The sequence below is a fragment of the Lissotriton helveticus genome, chromosome 5_1 (assembly GCF_964261635.1).
Source record: "Lissotriton helveticus chromosome 5_1, aLisHel1.1, whole genome shotgun sequence".
NCBI classification, from domain to species: Eukaryota; Metazoa; Chordata; class Amphibia; order Caudata; family Salamandridae; genus Lissotriton; species Lissotriton helveticus.
The window spans coordinates 758847093-758870855 of NC_136065.1; the positions used below are offsets into that span (position 1 = coordinate 758847093).

At 47.2% G+C, this 23763-nt stretch overlaps 1 protein-coding gene across 8 annotated transcripts in view; it reads left to right on the forward strand.

The window, feature by feature from the left end:
- SEC24C (SEC24 homolog C, COPII component) overlaps window positions 1–23763 on the forward strand; it is a 1539459-nt gene that overhangs the window by 1392074 nt on the left and 123622 nt on the right. The window lies entirely within an intron of this gene.

The window sequence follows — 23763 nt, forward strand, 5'->3', positions numbered from 1 at the left end:
CGGCTGGCACACATTTACTCAAACATTCGTGAGTTATTGATCAACCATCCTCCACCATCGAGAAACCACAATGTGCTCTTTTTTTGGTAAAGGTGAATTCACTCTGTTATAATGAATAGTGGTGCAATGCTGGGCAAATGTGCATTATAGCATGCACAGGTTGTTAATTGAGCATGAACTCAAATTTGCACTAATTATAGTGATTACTAGGGCAGTGCTCCTTAAGGTTATGGGCCTACCCATTAGTTTTGTGTGGTCAAACAGTGCGTGCCCTTAAACACTCAATAGAGTGTTTGCCACATCCCAGAACGGGAGCAGCCACCATAGTATGGAAAATAAAATATGTTATTGAATACTCTGGAAATCTTACATGTGGAAGTGTTGTGTCCTGCTTCCGTGGGCTCACGGCGGGGGATATCTTCACGCCAGGTATTTACTGTAGCAACAGCAAATAAATTTACATCTAATTCTTAATGATTCTAAACATACCCCTTGTTCATAAAGCCTCCAGTTAAAAATGCCATTCTCTAAACTGCAATAGCAAAATGCGAGAATTAACTTCTTCATAAAGCCACATGTTAAAAAACGGCGTTTTTAGGCAGCATAATCGTGTCTGCAGCATGATCGGGTGATATTTAACGCAATAAACCCCGTATTTTGCTGGTAGTGGCAGTATTGCTCTCTGCGCTTATTTCCCCGAATTATAGCCAAGAATTGGTGCACCCAACTATCAATATAGTCAACCGACTTCGTAAACATTATGATATAAATTGCAATATCAAAAAAACTTTTTTCGAAAATCGGTGGCGCACTTAATGCACGTGTTCCATCTGCGAGACGAAATGCAACGTGCAGTGATTACTCAGGGTACATGTTGGACTTGATAACTTACTTTTACTCAGGCGACTGCCCTCCTCCGCACCTATGTGTAGCACGTCCGCGGCACGAATGTGGCCGGAAAGGTAAAACACGGAAGCAAAAGAGCTTCTGAGTGGTCATGTGACTATCGCGTCATTAATCGCGTTGCTATACTTTTCTTAAAGGGGAACTCGTCATTTCAATGCAAACTTAATTAAGGGATGCTAGTTTGCGTAAACATTGTAATACAAGGATAGATTTAACCCTGCAGAAACTAAATATCAAGTTCGAGGCATGTGGGCTGCTAAATTCATATCTTAGCATTAGATCGCCGCCTAGTGTTGGGCTCGGATGATCGCACATTGTTGTCCTGGAAGAGTCTTCGAAGTATCCTGAGATAGGTGGCTCCTCCCCTGGACTACAGTGCGCATGGGCATCGGCTCCATCCCCAGATTGTTTTTTTCCGCCATTGGGTTCGGATGTGGTCTCGACGTCTTACTGTCGGAACCAAGAAAAACTAACTTTTAGCGGCCAAAAGGCCTCGATTTTCTTGCGTCGGTATTGTCTGCGCACGGTCTCGAGTCTTCCGTCTCTTGGAGCCGGAATAAGCGGAGTTTTCTTCGCTCTCGGAACTTTGAGGCCTTCTCATCGCGACACGACTGCAAACCTTTTCGGACATGGAGCGGAGCCCGTTTAAGTACTGCCCGCTCTGTGGGTCCAAGTACCCACACATCGATCTACACCCCGTGTGTAACAAATGCCTTTCGCCTGACCACGACGACGGCAAGTGCAAGTTGTGTGCACAGTTCCGCTCAAAGAAGACTCTCAAGCTTCGGCGCGCGATGCGCATGGGAGCTAAACAAGCGGCCCCGGATCCGGAAAACATCTTCGGCGACCAAGAAGAAGAGGACCAGGGTCATCATCTCCAAATCTCCCCACCCGAGACGGAGGTCGAGGCGGATCCGGGAGACGACGACGGAGTCGCGGGTCAAGGCCTTGAATACGTCGACGAGGTAGGAGACGACGATGAGATTTATGGGGCCGCGGCGGATAGCTCAGGGGACGAGCTCTGCCCCGAAGGTTACGAGGACGACCGGGACACGGGATCGCCTGTCGGCCTTACCCAAGACCCGTTGCCGCAAGCCACAGCCCCGCCTTCGGGCCCGGCCACGGACTTACTTGCTGGGCAGACTGTTTCGAAACCGAAACCGAAACCATCGGGATCGACGACACCTAAAATGGCCGACCCGAAAACGAAACCGAAAGTTAAGGACTCGAGTGTCCCTAAGATGGCTACCGTGCCGGTGAAAACGACGGTGCCCGCTACCCCATCGACTCCGTCGACCTCCGGTCCGCAAAAGTCGAAGAAGTCCGTCGATTCCGATGCTGCGAAATCGAAACCGACGCCAGAGGAGGGGTCCTCCAAGAAAGATGGTCGGCACGGGTCAACGGCTACGACGCCGTCAAAACCCGTCAAAGTCGGCTCCAAGGAGGCTACGCAGGCACACGGAAAGAAGTCTGTGCCCCGAACGCAGGAATCGGAGGCGGTAAAGACAGGATCCGCGCCCAAAGCGCACAAGGCCCACAAGGACGTCGGATCCGAGGGGAAAATCAGACCATCCTCGTCAGCGCCGACACAAACTGTGAGTGAGGCGTCCCCCATAGCCGAATCACTGAAAAGAATCAGGGAGAAGGCTTTTGCCCCGTCGGCTCCGATACCATCAACGCAGCCGCGAAAAGACACTCCAGAAAAGCCGTCTGGGAAACTTCTCTTTATTTTGCCGCCGAAGGAGGCGCCAAAAGCATTTTCAACCAAATCGGCACCGAAACAGGTGATTTCTTCACCGACTGGCCCACTTCCACGTCAGGTACTCGAATCCGAGGACGATTCGGAGCATTTCATCGACGCTGACACAGGCAAACTGACCCTCTATAAGAGGAAAATCACTTCGGAGCCAGTGGACCCCTATGTCATCCCACTAAAGAAGAAGAGGGTGCCCCTTGACGCCTCAGGCCTCACGGAACCAATCCAGCCTCCTCCGAGACGGAGCCCTACTCCCTCCCCAGAACACTCTGCGGGTGAGGGGTATGATGAGGACGAGCAGTACAATTTCCCAATCAATGAACCTGATGTGCAACCGGATTCATATGATGACACTGGTGACCAGAACACCCAAGGTGCGGGGCAGGACCCGCAGCCTTTTAATGCACGGGCATCCCCGACTGAGGATTCAGCAGGTTTTCATGCACTACTCGAAAGGGCGGCAGCCAATCATGATGTGGACATGCATGCCGACCCGGTTGAGGAAGACTTCCTTTTCGACACTTTTTCAGTCTCTGAAAGGACAGTAAAGACACTGCCTATGCTTAAAGGAGTCCTCAAGCATGCTGGGGACATATTTAAGGAGCCTACGAGGGCGAGAGTGGTCAACCCTCGCATTGAAAAAAAGTACAGACCTGCACCTGCAGACCCCGCATACATTCGGGGACAATTGCCACTGGACTCTCTTGTGGTCGCCAATGCCAGGAAACGTGCCAACTCCCAGACTACGGGTGAAGCTCCTCCCCCGGATAAGGAATCCAAAGTGCTAGAGGCAGGGGGCAAAAGAGTAGCTGCACAGGCATCAAACTTTTGGCGCATCGCCAATACACAGGCGCTCTTGGCGCGTTACGATAGGGCGCACTACGACACCCTAGAACAAATTGTACAACACCTGCCTCCACAGTTCCAAGAGGGCACCAAACTGCTTATTGAGGAAGGAAAGCTAATCTCAAACGCAGCCATCAAGTGTGCACTTGACGCTGCGGACACGGCTGCTAGAGCTATCAACACTAGCGTTATGCTGAGACGACAAGCGTGGCTCCGCATCTCAGGGTTTAAACCGGATATTCAGACAACAATTCTTAATCAGCCAGTCAATCCTGATAGTCTGTTTGGTCCGGATGTTGACACCACCCTAGAGAAAATAAAGAAAGACACAGAAACTGCTAAGTCTATGGGGGCCCTACAGACACAACAGTTTCGTGGCAGCAATTTTCGTCGCTCAGGTGCACGTGGAGTCACCAGAGGACAAATGGGTCAACAATCCCAGTTCTCAAAAGGTGGGGCACAATCCTCGTTCACTAAACAGAACAAGGGAGGTTACAGGAATAACAGCAACAGAGGTCGCGGCAGAGGAAACAACAGCTCCCGCACCTCTACTCCAAGCAAACAGTGACTCTCTGTCACTGCCCCCCGACCACCTAACACCTGTCGGGGGGAGACTGCAGCAGTTCCTGCCCGTCTGGAGAAACATCACCACAGACAGGTGGGTGCGACAACTAGTCCAGTATGGTTATTGCCTAGAGTTGAAGTCCACTCCACCCAACATCCCGCCAAGGCAACGGCCTATGTCCGCAGAGCACTTGCTCTTATTGCAGCAGGAAGTAGTGGTGATGCTGCAAAAGGGAGCAATCGAGCTCGTGCCGGTGGGGGAGGAAGGCACGGGGGTATATTCCCTGTACTTCCTTATTCCAAAGAAGGACGGATCTCTCAGGCCCATTCTAGATCTACGTCCCCTCAACCTGTACATACTATCAGAACATTTCCACATGCTTACACTGCAACAGATTCTTCCCTTGCTAAACCAGGGAGACTTCTTAGCAACCTTAGATCTCAAGGATGCTTATTTCCACATTCCACTACACCCGTCACACAGGAAATACCTCAGGTTCACTATTCAAGGCAGGCACTACCAGTTCAAAGTCCTACCCTTCGGAGTCACAACAGCCCCGAGGGTGTTCACCAAGTGTCTGGCGACAGTAGCGGCGCACCTCAGGAGGCAGAACATCCATGTCTACCCCTACCTAGACGACTGGCTCGTGCAAGCCAAGTCAGAGCAACAGTGCGCCGCAGACATGTCGACTACAATTCACCTTCTTCATGGTCTGGGTTTCTCCCTGAACTACCCAAAATCGCATCTTCAGCCGGCGCATGTCCGGCAGTTCCTAGGTGCAACGATCAACACCCTGACGGCCATGGCTCAGCCAAACCAAGTCAGGATAGACAGCATGCAGGCTCTGATCCAGAAGTTCAGGCCACAACACTCGCTTCCAGCGAGAGTGTTCATGCAGTTGATAGGCATGATGGCCTCCTGCATCTTCATAGTCCCTCACGCACGGCTACATATGCGCCCGCTCCAGGAGTGCTTAGCGAATCAGTGGACACAGGCTCGTGGACAATTGACAGACCTAGTGTTGGTTACCAGTCGGGCAAACGACTCTCTGCATTGGTGGACTCCACACAACCTTTGCAAGGGCCGACTGTTCCAAGAGCCCGTGCCGCAGATTGTCCTGACAACGGACGCATCTCTCCAGGGATGGGGAGCTCATGTGCTCACTTACACAGTGCAGGGACTATGGACGACGCAGCAACAGAAGATGCACATCAACTATCTGGAACTGATGGCAATCTTCATGGCGCTCAAGTCCTTCATTGTACATCTGTGCAACAAAGTCGTGCTAGTCCGGACGGACAACATGACCGCGATGTACTACATTCAAAAGCAGGGAGGCACCCACTCGCCACAGCTGTCTCATCTGGCTCAGAGCATGTGGAAGTGGGCCATTCAGAGGAACATTTTCCTCATGGCAGAACACCTCCCAGGAAAGGACAATCAGATGGCGGATCTGCTCAGCAGATACAGCCATCAAATGCACGAGTGGGAGATACACCCATCTGTTCTCCACCCGTACTTCCAGCAGTGGGGTCATCCGGAGATAGACCTGTTTGCCACAAAAGAGAACGCAAAATGCCAACTCTTTGCCGCCAGGTTCCCTCACCCACAGTCGCAGGGGAATGCGATATGGATGAACTGGTCAGGCAAATTTGCGTACGCTTTTCCGCCAGTCCCTCTAATACCGCTGGTCGCAAGAAAGCTAAGGCAGCACGAGATGACTCTCATCCTAGTTGCTCCAACGTGGGCGCGCCAGGCTTGGTACACCACGTTCCTCGAACTCTCAGTGGTGCCGCATCAAAGACTGCGCCTCACGCCCAGTCTTTTGACGCAGAACCATGGAGACATTCAGCATCCAGATCCGCAACAGCTCAACCTGGCGATCTGGCTCCTGAAGTCCTAGAGTTTGGATACCTTAACCTACCTCCGGAGTGCATGAACATCATCAAGGAGGCGAGGAAACCAACTACTAGAGCATGCTATGCTGCAAAGTGGAAGCGTTTTGTCATTTACTGTACAGCCAATGACATCAACCCGCTAGATGCATCTATCCCCAACATCATCTGCTATCTGTTGCATCTTTACAAGTGCAATCTAGCGTACACTTCCATTCGGATACATCTATCCGCCATAGCGGCTTATCTCCAGAACAGGCAGCACCTCTCTGTCTTCAGAGTGCCCGCCATTAAAGCCTTCCTTGAAGGTCTGAAACGAGTCATTCCCCCAAGAACACCGCCAGCTCCGGTGTGGAACCTCAATGTCGTTCTCACCAGACTGATGGGACCGCCATTTGAGCCACTGCACTCGTGTGAACTCCAGTTCCTTACGTGGAAAGTAGCTTTCCTTGTAGCTATTACGTCTCTGAGGCGTGTCAGTGAGCTGCAGGCGCTCACAATCCAAGAGCCATTCATTCAAATCCATCCAAATAGGGTAGTGCTACGCACTAACCCCAAATTCCTTCCGAAGGTGGTGTCACAGTTTCATCTAAACCAAACTATTGACTTACCAGCATTCTTTCAAAACCCGCAAACGGTGGCGGAAAGAATGCTCCATACCTTAGATGTACGGAGGGCGTTGATGTACTACATAGACAGAACACAACCCTTTAGAGAAACAAAACAACTCTTTGTTGCCTTCGCACCACAACACAAAGGCAACCCGATTTCCAAGGCAGGGATAGCCAGATGGATTGTTAAGTGCATCCAGATATGTTATCAAAAAGCCAAACGCACTTTAACAATACCCCCCAGAGCGCACTCCACACGCAAACTGGGGGCATCCATGGCTTTCCTAGGAAACATTCCTTTAGAGGATATTTGCAGAGCAGCCACGTGGGTTACACCACACACCTTTACTAAACACTACTGTGTTGATGTGCATTCCAAGCAGCAAGCTGCTGTAGGACAGGCTGTTCTGAAGACACTTTTTCAGGTTTCTGCAGCTGGCACGGGCAACCGCCGCTGATGGAGGGACTGCTATGTATTCTATGCTAAGATATGAATTTAGCAGCCCACATGCCTCGAACTGAATATGCTACTTACCAGTATGCATCTGTTCTTGGCATGTAGGGCTGCTAACATTCATATCGCCCGCCCTCCTCCCCGGTGCCTGTCGCAGCTGCAGATATACTATTGTATTTATTCATTAGCATGGACATCCTTTACACTTTTCTCTCCATCTTCTGCCACAATGGCGAAAAACAATCTGGGGATGGAGCCGATGCCCATGCGCACTGTAGTCCAGGGGAGGAGCCACCTATCTCAGGATACTTCGAAGACTCTTCCAGGACAACAATGTGCGATCATCCGAGCCCAACACTAGGCGGCGATCTAATGCTAAGATATGAATGTTAGCAGCCCTACATGCCAAGAACAGATGCATACTGGTAAGTAGCATATTCATTATGCATTGGTTAATGAAGGTCAGATAATGTTAGATGAATGTTTCTAACATACCATAGCATTTATAAATGAAAATCTGTACTTTATTTAGAGATGTTGTTTTGCCTACGCATTATGAAACAAGGGTAGTTATAACCCTTCAGAGGCTGAATATAAATTATGCATTGATTACCAAAGGTCAGATGATGTTAAAGGATATTTCTGACATCCTATAGTAATTCTAAATAGCAAATTGAACCAGGAAGGGATATAGGCATAGTGGCTACACTTGTTGCGTGTAGTTGGAACCAGCAAATGTTAATTATCCCTCTGGTTGTGTCAATTGCAATCTAGTCATTCAACAAGGGTTGCTGAAACAGGGAGGTTAGCTCCATTCGGAGTTACTTGCAATATGAATAGGTACAACTACTGTATATGGGGAACCCAGAGAGGCCAGTCTATCATCGGCGCATTACAGTACCCCATGGGATATTGTCATTCAGCCCTGTAAGATGTGTGGACAGGCGGTAAATCCACCGTTGTTCCTTTTCGAAAAGACGGTCTTGCGTTCCTGCATAATTCTCTAATAGTTCTATTATGGTCCATCGGACGTCATCGGGGGTATGGTGAAGTTGGAGATAGTGGGCCATTAGTTGTGTGGTGTTCCTTTGACAACGTATATTAAGAGCACTTTGTGGTTTCCCGATGGTAGAGGATGGTTGATCAATAACTCACGAAAGTTTGAGTAAATGTGTGCCAGCCGGTATCACGTGGGCAGCAAGAGACTAACCATGATGTTGCTGTGCACTGCTTTCTCCTTTTCTCTTTTTTCTTCACAGGGTATAGGACGCTGGGGAAATTCCAGGACGGTCCACAAAACCGTGAGTTCGGTTTATTTTTTAATACAACCCTGAGGGTAGGATACACCTTAGCGTGTGTATACCGCCCAGGGTTCCTTCTGGTCCTGATGAAAGCTCGGCTGACCAAGCCATTCTGAGCAGAAACATGTCGACCAACACTTTTCTACACTAAGGACACTATTGGTTCGAATTTGTGACCTTTTGGCGTCCCCCACATTTGTTTTTAAACAAACGTAATCTCGTCTCTCATTAAAGGCTTTTGAGACACTAATTGTTTTCTTTTATCATCACCAACAATTTTTTGCACCATTCACAAACACAAAAACCAGCTCCGCTGTAACATCAAGCGTCGAAGCACACCGGGCAGACATTCGGTCTACCCGGTGGGAACCCTATGATGAAGCATGTCACCGACAAGGTCGGTGAGTGAGGGTTCTTCATACTAAACATTAAAGTGCTCCCTCACTAACCCGACCCCACCCTTGTCATTGCTTTTCGCAGTTCACCTTCGGAGAGTACAGCCTGTAACTAGGTCTGAATGCACACCCCTGATCACTCTTTTGTTGTTTCATTACAAATAATATACCCCAGCCAGGAGCTTAGCAGTTTTGCTAGGTCCTTCTTCCAAATGGCATCTGCGGCCAAAACTAAAGGTGCAGTAGTAACAAAGAACAACATGACATCACTCATCACACAGGTGACTAGAGATCACAACTGGATTATAGATGGGCTTTTATACTGGGACCTCATGCTCCCATTTATTACAACACTTATAATACATGAGCTATTGATTATTACTGTTACTTACTATGAGAATAAGCTATGGCAAGCTGGCAATCTAGAAAAATGTGCATAAGGTTAGGTGGTGAAGAAGAATGAGAGGAGAATGAGCAGTATGAATTTAGGAAGTTCAGCATTTACTATGTTTACAGATGTGATAACGTTTTCACAGAAATTGTAAAGATAAGGAACAAATGGACCTGAGCAGAATTGGGGACATTCCAATGGTGTTGTGGAGGGAGTGACTGTGAGGTTGAACACAGAAGGCTTTGAGGGCAGGTAAAGGATTGTATAATGCACAGGATAGTGAATAGCCTGGGAGAGTAATGGTTATAGAGACTGCAGTTGTTCTATTGAGCATACAATTATGAGTTTGTACTGGCCGAATGTTGGTTCGACACTTCACTGGATACTGAGTTGAACTCTCTCCCACAGAGGAATAGGCTTTTGCAGTGATGATCAGATGGGCTGCTGGATTTTAGACCAGGAACTTCCATCTGTTCAAGTAAAGACTAGTCTCCTGACAGAAGTCCTGCAACCAGGACAACCCTCCACATAACCACTTGCTCATTTGAATAGTGCCCTTACAGGCACAATAATGGGTACTTAGGCCAAGCCTGGTCAACAAGCAGTCTGGTTGTCAGAAGACAGACTCGCCCCTGGTAATCTTCCCTTCCTAATGCAAGAGCCTACGTCCGAAAGCTTGGTGGTCATGCATCAACAAATAGCCTCAATCTCAACTCATTCCCTAGTATGCCTTCCCGATAGGCAATCAAAATGTACGAAGGTGTTTGAGAAGAGGATGTTCTTCTTGGCCAGCCTCACCCTTCATTCATTAAATGCCAGATTCCCCCTAGGACGATCCTCGCATGCTTTGGGGGATATGGTTATAGAGATCTTGCCAGCAGTCCCTGGTAAATTTCATGCCAATTTTGTCCAGATTATCCAAGATGGTAGTGATGCAGCGAAGTATGTCGCGGAGCACCAGTGACTGCTTGGGAAGGGCTGTCTGCACCTCTTGTGGATGTGATCCACCAACTAGCACAAATAATATTCAGGTATCACTAATGGCGTACCATTTGATGGTACCCTTCCATTGAGAGATAGGATAGACTCTGCCTTGGAGCTCTTAGAAGAAAGCAGGGCCACATTGCCCATTTCAAGGCTTCAAATAGGGATTGGAACAAAGATAATGTCATGGTCCACCACTAATGGAACAGAAACACTCCCCTTTCTTTTGTGGTCAGTAATCAGGCTGACAATGTCCAAACCCTCTTGCGTTGCTGAGTCCTAGGCCGCCATCAGTACCACCAAAATACTTTAGGTTGCCGTTGGTGGTACATTGCCATTCTCTTAGAGATATGATAAGGTATTGTATCCTCAGGTGGCAGAGGATCACGTTGGACAGGTGGGTGCTTCAATTAGTTAGGAACATTATGCCCTACCATTCCTTTCAGACCTGTCACATATTCCTCCTACATCAGTGCATCATTTTCTCCATTTTGCAGCAGGAGGTCAAGGCTATTTTGGACAAAGTAGCCAGAGAGAGGGTCCTGGCATCAGAAATTGGGGACTGGATGTTAATCTTATATTCTGGTACTGAAGGAGGACTGAATCCTCCATCATATTTTCGGCCTTCGTTCGCTCACTTTTTTCCTTAAAAAAGGCCATTTCAGGATGCTCATGTTGGCCCAAATTCTATCTTCCCTGGATCCAGAAGACTGGATGATGGGAAGCCTATTTTCACATTACTGTCATGCAGTCCCACAGGCGTTGCCGGCATTCAACTTTTCAATTTCCCCTGCTACCGTTCAGCCTTTTCAGTGGCCCTTGAGTTTTCACAGAAGTAATGTCAGTCGTTGCTGCACATCTTCGGGGATTGGGGATGCCTGTATTCCTACCTCAGTGACTGACTGGCAGGTGAAGGGTGGCTTGCCACAGTCATTCATAAACTATCTCCATGCGACAGAGAACCTCCCAACATCTTTAAGGTTCTCGATCAACAAGCCGAATTCACAACTGACTCCTTCGCAGAGGTTCTAGAAATGGTGCAATTTCAAGCCTTCCTTCCAGGTCAGTCCAGGACATTGAGAGTATGTATCCGATGTTTCAGCCTCAGTACTGAATGGCTCTGAAACTTCTTGGCCTGCTGCATCCTGTTAGTGAATTATGAGAGATGGCCTGTAACCTTCACATAGGTTCTGGAAACAGTGTAATTTCGAGCCTTCCCTCCAGGTCAGAGTCCAGGACATTCAGGGTATGATCCTGATGTTTCAGCCTTGGTACTGGCTCTCAGTAAGAATGGCTCTGAGACTTTTTGTCCTGCTGTATCCTTTTATTGGATAGTGCCAGATGGCATATGTGGGCTGTGCAGTGGGATCTGAAGTCTTCATGGGTTCAGCACTTACGGAATTTGTCAGATTCCATTGCAATTTTGGAGGAGATCGCATAAGATTTGCAGCAGTGGCTGATCGACAGCAATTGAACCAACAGCAGACCCCTCTCCCTAGAACACCCAGAGTGGACAGTGGTGACGAATGCATAGCTGTTGGGTCGTTCATCTGAGCGAGGGAGATCAGGGGACTCTGGTCTCCTCAGAATCATTCCTCCTCATCAGTCTTTTAGAGGTGCAGGACATTTGCTTGGCATTAAAGACCTTTTTAGCATTTATCAAAGGAAGGCTGATCCAGGTGCCCCTGGACAGTGCACGACCATGTGCTGCAACAAGCAGGATGAAGTGGGGTCCTGGTCCAGGAGGCCCTGCACCTCTGGAACTGGCTGAGTCTGCAGGGCATCATCCTGGTTGTGAGCCTCTTGGTGGGATCTTTAAATGTCAGGGAAGACAAAGTTAGTTGGCGATGCCCCGCAGATCACAAATGGCAGTTATATCTAGAGGTGGCAAACTGTGTCTTCCGGCAGTGGGGAGAGCCCTGGCTAGATCTGTTTACCACTGCTGAAAACTACGTTGTCAACACTTTTGCATGTTGGAATTCCCAAGAAGATTCAGAAAAGGGGGTGGTGATGAACAGAGTGCCTGAATTAAGCAGACCACTCTTACCCAGTCCAAAGATCAGGGCTTGATCCATCACCGTTTTTTAGCTCACTGCACCATCCCAGCTCAGAACTTGGCTATATGCAAATTAGTCTGTTCCTGTCCCAGTGCATGATGGGAACAGGGCAAACCAAACTACCAAGCCAATTCTTGTACTGGGAAGGAAACCAGCTTCCGGGGACCGGTTTCTGCCATTTCAGGCGTCTTCGGCCCGGCTTGCTTGAATCCTGATGGTGCAATGAGCAAGGGACTCACATCTGAGTATACCCTTCCACGCTTATGGTGGACAAAATGATTCAGAAAAGGGGGTGGTGATGAACAGAGTGCCTGAATTAAGCAGACCACTCTTACCCAGTCCAAAGATCAGGGCTTGATCCATCACCGTTTTTTAGCTCACTGCACCATCCCAGCTCAGAACTTGGCTATATGCAAATTAGTCTGTTCCTGTCCCAGTGCATGATGGGAACAGGGCAAACCAAACTACCAAGCCAATTCTTGTACTGGGAAGGAAACAAGCTTCCGGGGACCGGTTTCTGCCATTTCAGGCGTCTTCGGCCCGGCTTGCTTGAATCCTGATGGTGCAATGAGCAAGGGACTCACATCTGAGTATACCCTTCCACGCTTATGGTGGACATCACCACCCCCTTTTCTGAATCGGAATTCCCAAGAAGGCTGCCTCTCTGTGAAGCTTTCCACTTAGAGTGGAGTAGGGCTCCACTGCTGCATCTCCTTCTCAGAGTTCTGAATATAATCAGGAACGATCAGGCTCAAGTCATACTAGCAGCTTCAGATTGGGCCAGGAGAGTGGTACCAAGATTTTTTGGCGATGAATATCTGTCCTCTGATCAGGATGCTTCGGGAGGATCTTCTGTTGTAGCAGAAGGGCAGGGTCCTACACCCGGGCCTTTGCATTCTACAGCTCTAAGCGTGGATATTGAGTGGCGACAGTTGAGTGACTTCGATGTCCTTCCCGAAGTAATGGATTTTGATTTAGCGGCAAGGCATCCATTACTGTTAAATAAATCCATTAAAAGCAAAGATGTTGCATGTTCTGCTTTTTGTGCTTTTTTTCAGCCAAACAAGGAGTTTCCTTGGGCACAGTACAAGGTTACTTGTTGGCTCTTTTAGGCTTTTTACCTTTATTGGCCAAACCATCCTTGTTTAAATCACCTTTTGTGATGTATTTCTTTAAATGTCTGAGGCACATGTTCCCACCCAAACCCTTTGTAATGCCACAGTGATACCTTAATTCGGTTCTCTCTTTCCTGATGTGTACTTCTTTTGAGCCAAAGTATAGCTGTCCTTTACGCTTACTGACTCGCAAAACTGTTTTTCTCTTAACGATAATCTCAGCTGGTCGAGTGAGTGAGCTACTGGCCCCGTCCATTCACCTACTGTAGACCCCCTATTTATCCAGACAAACTGGTGGTGTGGACTAGAGCTACGTTTTTGCCAACAGTTGTGATATCCTTTCATGTTAGGAAGTCCAGCACCCTTCCAGCATTCTTTTCTCTGCGATCCCTCTCGAACGATGAAGAAAGACTCCACCACTTGGATGCTAAATTTGCTTTGAACTTTTACGTTAATAATACCGAAGACCATCAATAGGACAACCAGCTCTTCGCTGGATTCATTGGGACGAAGAAGGGTAATGCAGTGTAGAGAAGGACCATATCAAGATGGATAGTCTTCTGTATAAAGATCAGCAAATCTTTGGCCAAGAAGCACCCTTTCAGAGGGCCTGAGGTTGCTTCCTTCTGTCAAGCCGTGACGTGGGCAACACTCCATATGTTTATAAAGCACTGCTGCCGTGATTTCCAGATCTGACAGGTAGGGCACTATGCCCATTCATTCCTGCAGTTTTTTTGCCATTTCACAGGCCCATTACCTTGAGAGGTTCTGCTTAATCTATTTTCTAGGTCAAACATCTTCATATTGTCACTTCTGATAGATTAATAATCTCTGTGTCTGACATTGCAAACTGACTCAAGAAGAAAAATTATGTCTGAGTGCAAAAGTGGCCCACATATGTGGCTATGATTTCCCTCATGGGGTGATGCCGCCATTGAGCCACACAGTCCAACCTCCAGGGGCGCGTGAGCTATGCTGAGAAAAATGGTGAAGAATCGGAGGTTAATGTCCAAAAACAAAAAGCATTACTTAATGTAAGTCACTTGTTCATATGCGTATTCCTGGTCCGCTACTTAACCCAGTGGTCTGTTCAAGTTTCATTCACGTTTTGTTTCTACCCGCCACAGCATAGAGCATACAACGATTGGTCAACCCATTTCAGCCATTGGGTCGCTTTACTGTGAGAGACAGCATTTATCTGTGCACATCTGGCTAACATTTAGCTTCTTTATTATGAAGTCTGGTTGGCCAATATCTGCTTTCATTTCCCTTTCATTTAATATTTATTTGTGTTTGCAATGTGTTATTTTTTAGTTATTGTTTTTGCAAACGTGATCGTTCACCATCTTTAGATGGTAGCATTTTTAGTTTGCTATGATTTCTGACATCTAACTGTAGACTCCTCACCTTTTGAATACCCCCAAGCATCAGAGTGGATCTGAAAATGTTTGCATAGCAATTCCCTCGAGCCCTGATAGGTGGCATTGTGCCACCTTATGCTCTTACGTTTCGCGTGGTCGTTACATTGGGGCCAGTAAATATAAATCACCTGCTTGTGCTGGTGTCTGTTCCTTTCTTTCTATGCAAACTGACGCTAATCCAGAGCTCAACTGATGTTTGACAGTTTTGCCAATTTTCTTTGAAAATTGTGCTTTTTGGTATGTAAGAAGTCATCTAAACCATGGAAGTTTAAGCCATATATCACATGTTACCAACAGATGTTGGTTACGGATCTATAAAATGTATACTTGTGGCATCTTTGTACTGGTTGACTCAGTCGTGTTTTCATGCACCAGGAGGAGCAAGATGGCTATCCTTGACAGTGAGACAAAGCTTGTGGTCACAGAGATGAGATTGTAGGACCTGTTCTCGTATAATGTCTATTGAGCGGCATCCTTGTCGAGGTCAATGACAAGGACTTTGTACTGCTCAAGGCCATTAGCAAGATTGGATTTCCTCAGACATGTCCACATGGAGCTATAAGGAACATACAAAAATCTAAACATGGTTCTTCTGTGTTGGGACAGTTGAGGTCGCGGGATTCACCTAGCACCTCTAGAAGGAGCTGCTCCCTTCATGCTGGTCCAGTTGCGGCATTGTTTCCGTTCCGACGCCAGATCAGCTCCAGCAGCTGTATAAAGATTCATACTTACATTGGGCCCCTCTTTTCCAAGGGGCGTCCACCTGGCTGTTCAAACATCAACTGATCTTTCTCGATGCTGGCGGTGCCTCTGGGCCTCGTTTTGAGGCTGTTAACCACATCGGCTATAAATTAGCCAAATTCAGACCTGGCAACACCTATGGCACCATCCTCTACTACATGTCTGGCACCTCAATGAAACCGACTGTCACTACCGAATATGCCCAGGATGATATTTTGCAAGATGGAAATGTGCTTGATAAATCCCCAGAAATTGCATTACCTTCCCCTAATCTTGCTAGGACCACAGAAGAGGCAGTGACATTTGCGACAGAAATAAGTTGAGAGGCAGAGAACCTTGATCTTATTCTGCCCACACACAGGAGGTCAAGACTATAACTTAACCTGTGTGTTTGTAATGCGCACGTTCACCCAAGGGTATCTTGGCGCGGAATAACAGATATTTATTGTTACCCAACTCAGTGGTACTCATTTTATCGACCTCAGAATGCTAAAGGGCTGAGTGGACCCGCCGGGAGTTTAACCTGTGACCATGAGGTTGAACACAGCCCTTACAGTGGATGCACTATTCCACTAAGCCACCAGACCCGGCAACAAAGGTTTTGGACCCAGCTCTTTCTTCACAAGAACCTTATTACCTTTCATTGAGGTATTAATAGCTGTATTGATGGGCACCTGGTCTAAACCAGGATCTTGCCCACCAATAAACCGATGGATTGCTAAAAAGCACATCCTGACTACAGGAGATCTGCATTTTCTTCAGCTACTGACCCCAGAGTGCCTTGTAGTACATGCTTTAGCTAGTTTTACTAACCCCAATGCCTGACCTACTTCTCCTCCTAACAGACAGTCTAAGAGAGTAGAGGCTTATGTAAAAAGGGTCTTTTCTTTGGCTAGATTGGCCATGTGACCTGTTACTACTTCCTGTCTTTTAGGAAGATACTCCCATGCTTTGTGGGACAGGGTATCGAATGGGTTTCCTGCTGTTCCGCAAAACAAACTTAAGGGTTTACAAAGTTTGATTGCTAATGGCCAAGACTTGACTGATAGTTTGGGTAGAGCATTGTGTGCGGGTGTTATTAGACGCCATGGCTGGATCTACTCAACTGGTTTTCCATTTGATGAGTATGCCTTTTGATGGCTCCAGACTATTCAGGGGAAAAGGTGGACTCAGCCCTTTAGAGATTAATGGAGAGCAAGACCGCAGCCTGCCCTCTAGGTTTAGCACTACTAGCTTACCAGGTTCCACAGCAGAAGCACCCCTTTCAAGGCTTTAAATCAGTAACAGAGGCAGTATTTACTTCAGTTGCAATAGGACTCCCAGCCTTTTAGAGGTTATGGGTGTGGAACAGAACTACCGCTCTCGAGGTCCCAAGGGCAACTTTCTGCCCACGCCCTCCTTAAACAACTGCCTCAAAGCCTCTCTAATTTAACCTTGGTGTTCCACAATCACCGGTTTGGAGGCTGATTCACCTACTGCCTCCTCGGATGGAGGAGTTTTACATTGGGCCAATGGGCGCTCCAGATTGTGGTGCAATGTTATTCTCTGCCCTTTCATTCATTTCCCACAGACATCTCACCACCACCACCACCACCACAATATCTTCCTGAGGACCACTTATCAATTCTCAAAGGAGAAGTTCAGGCTCTCTTAGCCAAAGGAGCAACAGGGAGAGAATGCAGTTTTTAGAAATCACAATTGGTTGTTACTCCCATCATTTTCTGAGTCAGAAAAATGACGGCTGACTTTGTCCCATCCTAGATTTTTGTCCTCTGAACGTTTCCTTAAGGAAGGACAAGTTCAAGATTCTCACCCTGGCCCACATTCTGTCCAGAAAACTGGAAGGTGGCACAGACATTACCTGTGGTTTCAGCTTGAACAGGATCGTTTTCAGTTTACTGTGCCTGCTTTTTCTTGACCATTGCATCTAGTATTGACAAAGGTGATGGCTGTGGTTGCAGCCCATCTGCGGTGTTTGAGGGAATACAGTCATCTTCCCATACCTCAGCGACTTTTTACTGAAAGCGGATTTGCCTCAAGCAGTTTCAAATCATCTCCAGAAGGCTGCTGATGTATTAACATCATTTGGTTTTTACATCAATGTGCCAAAGTCACACCAGACTCCTTCATAGGTGCTCCCTTTCATCAGAGCTATGAGCTGGATATGGTGCCGTTTCGGGTCCACCCTCTGTCTTAACGAGTCCAACACATTCAGACTAGGATGTTGATGTTTCAGCATGCATCCTGGGTCTCCCTGAGAGCGGCTCTGAGGCTTCTGGGACTCCTGGCCTCCGGTCTCATGCTGTGGACCTCGCCAAGTGGCCCATCTGGGCACTGCAGTGGAATTTAAAGTCTCAGTTGCTCAGCACTAAGTAATTATGTCAGATTCTATCCAGGTGTTGAAGGAAACAGTGAAAGACCTGAAGTGGGGCAGTGGATTGGCGGGAGACTGCTCTCTAATCCATCCAGAACTGGTCATCATAATGGATGCATCATTACTGGGATGAGCTAATTTGGGAGAGTTCGTGATCACAGGATTTGGTATTGGGTGAAAGCTCATCTTCACACCAGTCTATAAGGACTACAAGTAATTGGCTAGGCTCTGAAGGCTTTCCTTCTAAAGTATCAAGGGAAAGCAGATACAGGTACTCATTGACAACACGACCGCCCTGTGGTTTTGCAACAAACAGAGCTGTGTAGGGTCATGGGTTCTGTGCTTAGAAGCTTTACACCTTTGGAAGTGGCTGAACGATTAGGCCATATATCTGATCATCCAACACCTTGGACATACTCAGCCTAGCAGATTACAAATGGCAGTTACACTTGAATGTTACAGAGGGCATTTTCCACCAATGGGGGGATAACCCTGGCTCGATCTATTTGCCAATGCAGAGAACGTGCATTGTTATGACTTTTGCATGTTAGCGTTCCCTTAACGATCTACATTAGGAGACTCTTTTCGCTTACATTGGTGCTCAGAACTCGTATATGCCCATCTCTCCTACCCAGAGCACCCAAAAAGATCAACAAACTGGGCTCAAGTCATCCTAGTGATTCCTGAATAAGCAAGGATAGCGTGGTACCCAGAATTTATGGTCATGAGCATCTGTCCTCCGATCGGACTGCCTCTTCAGAAGGATCTCCTGTCGCAGTAGCAGGGCGAGGTACTACTCTAGAGACGTAGCAACTTACACCGCCATACGTGGAGATTGAGCACCGACAGCTGATGGCATATAATCCTTCCTGAACAGGTTGGTGTAATCTTAGGAGCCAGGTAACCTTCCACTAAAACTGTTTATGTAGGACACTGGGAGAAGTTTGTGGTGTGGAGATCCTCCTGACATATCCAACTCTTACAAGCTTCGCTTTCTGATATTCTATTGCTTTATCATTGTCCCAGCAAGGCCTTGCTGTGATCACAGTTAAAGGTTACTTAGCAGCCCTTTCAGCCTTTTTGCATTTACAAGATCAACTATGTCTGTTTAACCCTTTACTGCGGTGTTGATTTTGCCGCGGTGCGAGGGGTGGGGGCGGTGCTCATGACGGCTCCCGACCGTCATGAGTCACGGTAGTCATGTGCTCATGACGGGCGGGAGCCGTCCGAACTCCGCCCACTGATTAATTCGCCCACACAGGCGGGGAATTAACGGCGCGTAGGCGGAGCGGCAACGTTCGGACGGCTCCCGGCCGTCATGAGTACATGACTATCGTGACTCATGACGGCTGGGAGCCGTCCTGAGCACGGAACGAGTTAAATTGCCTCTTGTGATGAGTTTTGTGAAGGGTTTGATCCATATGTTTCCTCTTGTTCCATTTGTGATGCCACAATAGAATTTGAATTTGGTCATGGCCTACCTGATGGGCTTGCCCTTTAAGCCTGTGCACAGTTGTCCTTTATGGTTGCTAACTCTGAAAACAGTGTTCCTCATCACCATTACATCTGCAAGGCAAGTGAGTGAACTTCAGGCCTTGTTATCGGTGCCTCTTTGTCTTCTCCTTTCCTGACAAATAGGTCCTTCGAACAAGGTCAGTATTTCTTCCTAAGTTAGTCATGTCTTCCTTTCATGTAGGACAGTCCATTACTTCACTTTGTTTTTGCACCATCTCATCCGTCCAAGGAGGCAGAATGGTTACATCGAGTTGATGCCAAGAGGGCCCTTGGTGTTGATATTGTAAGAATCAATTAATTCTGACAGGATGACCAACTTTTTATCGGTTTCTCTGGAGCTAAAAAGGGCAATGCGGTTCAGAAGAGGACCATCTCCAGATGGAATGTCATATCTATGAAGATCTTTTACGGACTGACCAGAAAACCACCTCCAGAGGGTTTGTGTACTCACTACCAGTGCAAAGACTGCAGTCACAGGGCTAGATCGCATGTGCCAGTATTAGACTTCTGTGAGGCTGTTATGTGGGTGTCTCTCCATACATTCACTAAACACTACTGCCTGGATACCCAGGACCAGCGGTACCAGAATATTGCCCGTTCAGTCCTATCTGAGCCATTCCACAGAACCACTAGCTGGGAGGAACCGCTTTGGTATCTATTCAAAAGTTGAGGAATTTGCAGTTAAAAGTCTCTATAGGAAGAACAAGTTACCTTTATTAACCCATTTTCTGGTAGAGACTCTAACATTCCTCACCTGCCCTCCCATCCATAACAATCTATAGGTAATAAGATTCTAGTAATGAAGGCCTCCATACTGTTTTAATTATGGTTTCCTATGGCTTCACATTTGTTGGTACGAGCGGAGTACAGAAGGAAACTTACACCAGGGCGAGCAGATTACATATATATACTAGTCACGATGTCATGCCCACCTGAGGCGAAGCGGTGTGACGTTGCACGACGTCACCTTCCGGCGGTGAAGGGAATTGCTATGCAAAAGATAGTCTCTAGCAGAAAAGGCATTGCCGAAGGTAAATAACGTAATCTTTTATTACTTTACACTTTTCATGCCTATTGCGCAACTTGGCAAAAAAAAAAAACCTTAAGGCTTAGTTTGGCCAGGACTAGATCTATTGGCTTGCTAATGCTTGTTTTGGCTGCATTGTCTTTAAAGCAACTCTAGTGGCAAACATTTGCTTTACTGTTTCATTAGTAATCTCTGCTTATACAGAATGCTTCACTTTCTTCCTGCACAATAAAGAGTGCATGAATGCCACAAAGCATTTAGTGTTAGTGTGGTGCTTAATCCCACTTTAAAAAACCCAAGAGGAATTATTGTTCCTTCATCATATTGTCCTTGCAGGGGATTTCTCCCCCTCTCTTTACTACCTTTGTTTTCTTCTGCTGGGTCTGTGGAGGAAATCACAATGGTCCTCTAAAGGCAGACTTTTCAGTGGCCTCATCACAGAGATGAGAAACACAGAGGCATAGGCAGTGGCCTGCAGATGGTAGAAGCGCACCATTACAGTGAATGAGGATACTGCAGTTCTGGAATTAAGTCTGGACCAACTGGCTTCCAGTCTGGGCAGCTCAGTAAGCTTTGACCTGGTTCCAAGGCAGTTCCCTTCAATCATCCTGAATGTGTCCTGGTGCTTTGTGCTGACACCATACCAGTGAAAAAATGATGGGTCAAATGGTTACTAGTCAGCCTGGTCCACAGTCAATCTGTTGTTTGTGGGGTGGTGGCTGGTCATTCCTTGCTCTTTTCTACAATGACTGAATGGAACCCCCATACCAAATCCATTGGCCGCTGCTATGTTTTTAGTTTTTAAAGTGGTGGAGCATAAAAGAAAATGATCAATTTGCTGTGAGCGACCAAGGATAACTATCTTGGAAGGTGGGGATAGGATTTCTCCCCCCCAAAGGTTTTTAATAATAAAATGGCCAAATAGAATAGTTTTCACAAACATTTCTAAAGGAGCACTCCTAAAATATTTTACGACATTTTTGGTTTACAAAGCAAGCCTGATCCCTCCAGGTTTGTGAGCAGCTAGGCAGGAGGGCTTGGCATTTGCCCCATTAAATGTTGCAGTGTGCCTGATGTAGTAATAGACATTGCTTTTTGCCATATGGAGACTTTGGAAGTATGATTGACATGGTGTACTGTATAGAGGCAAGAGGAATGAGGTAGGCTAAATATGTAGGCAAGATGGAAATTGACTTGAAGTGTGCAGGCAAGAAAAGCGGGTAGTGACCTTGCAGCACAATGTCAGGGAATATCGGAAGGTCTTGTGACAGAGGGGATGTCACTTTCAGTTACCAACTGTAAAGATTTTTTTTCTTAAAAATATCTTTATTGCGTTTTACCTGCTGGTCTGATTAACAAATTATTAATTTGGCATACATTAGCTTCACTTTATATCAAGATAAGGAAGTCGGATACCTTTTGGTTAAATGTACTTACCAGCCTTAAAGATAAGCCAGCGACCATGTGAGGAGCTTGTCTTTTCACCGTGGTATAGTGTGGAGAAGAGGAGCTGAGAAAGAGGAGATAGTGGAAGGACAAACCTAAGTATGGAAGTGGGTATGACTTGGGAGGAGAGGAAGTATGGTATAGGAAAGAAAGGGGAGCTAATAGAAATAGATGAGTAATCTAAAAAGCGGAAGATAGTGTTGACTATTACTGTTGCACTGTTGTATCACAGAGAAGACACAAGCAGCTCAGTACAGAGCGAAAGCGAGGAGAAAAAGGCATAGGCAGTTCAGGTAGAGCATGAGTTCGGAGATGGATTTTTAAGATACAATAGCAGGTATAGTCAAAGCTGTAAATTTCAACTGGGTACTCGTTCACCGAGATGATGAGATAGAGCAGATAATCAGGATTGCCAGTTCCATGGAGTGCTGAGCTACACTCCATAGCTGCTCCTTCTGCATGCAGTGGGGACGTGGTAAATAAACCTAAGGGATTATTTAGTGGACTTTCCATCCTGTTAATATGTGGGTGTGGTGGAGGTTGAATAGCAAGACTGCCATGGCATTAATGCAAGTAGAGAAAATGATTCCCTGGTTAGATAGTAAACAAACAGTCATAGTTCGGGTGCAGTAGGCTCCCCCTATGCCTGTGCTCCACTGTAGCTGCACTTGCTGCACAGATTATAGTTATGCCCCTGCTATTTGATAGAAAAGTCTAGCTGCAAATTCCTTAACTTTAACTATCCCCAGGTGTCAGACTGGATCAGAGGATTATTTAGCAGTACCCCTGCGCCGGTAGGTGGCGTCATTTGGCTCTGAGTTAGCAGCATCTGTGCCAGAAGTGACATGTGTGGTATCTGTATAGGCACTACCTCGACTTGCTGACATCAGTTCTTTCCTTTCTGCACCAGATAGTGCTGATCTGGATTGAGCTACTGCTCGGTATTTTTTTACTTGCCTTTTTTTACTTTTTGTTGACGTTTTTTCTAAGATTTAATCTCCTGACGTGAAGATGTTACCCAAGAAACTGGTTGGTTTCAAACTATATGGTGCCTGTCACAGGCAAATGTCTGTGACAGACGCCCACTTTGTGTGTTTGTGGTGCCTGGAGCCGGGACGCAATTCTAAGGTGTATGAGGACTGCAGCTCTGTGCACCCAAAGTTGCTGAGGGAACAATCCCTCATGCTCCTTGCTGCTCAGCGTCTGTTAACTCTGCGACTCACTAGGTCGTGTGGAAGGTCCTGGGACTGTTGGAGCACCTTTTATCTGAAAGAAACACATAGTAATAAATTCCTTACCTTAGAATTACCCAAGGCGTCAGAATGGATCCGGAAAGTTTTCGTCAGCAGTACCCGTGCGTGTCGGAAAGTCGCGATGTGCAGCTCCTCGTCCGTCTTTGGCGTCGTGGTCGCTGGGGTGACGTCGCGGCAGCTACTTAGACGCCACCCTTGCGCGCTGACATCAGTTCTTTCTTTTTCTGCACCAGCAAGCGCAGGTCCGGAGAGAGTAGTACCCCTAGTCATTTTTTGACTGTTTTTTTAGGCTTTTTGTCTCGATTTCTTTGAGTCGACCGACTCCTGGTGTCATAGGGATGCCCGGTTTCAAGTCTTGCGGGTAGTGTCATCGGATGATGTCAGTGACAGGCCTGCACCGTGTGTGTCTCTACTGCTTGGGGCGCAACCACGACTCCAAGTCGTGCCCCGACTGCCGGGCAATGGCGCCGAAGGCTTTGCGGAAGTGGTCCCGAAAGTTGCTTGAAGTCCGGCAGTCGGCTTCGCGCTGCTGAAGGTCCAAGTTCCATGGGTGCTTGAGGGACCGGTAACGGAGCCATCATCGTTATTCTGGAGCAAAGTTTTCCCACTCGGGGTCATGTAAGACGAAGCACAAGAAGTCAAAGAAGCATCATCGCTCGACGACTTCTCCTCGCCTGTTGTGGCTGATGGTGCGGGTGGTGCCTCCCCCG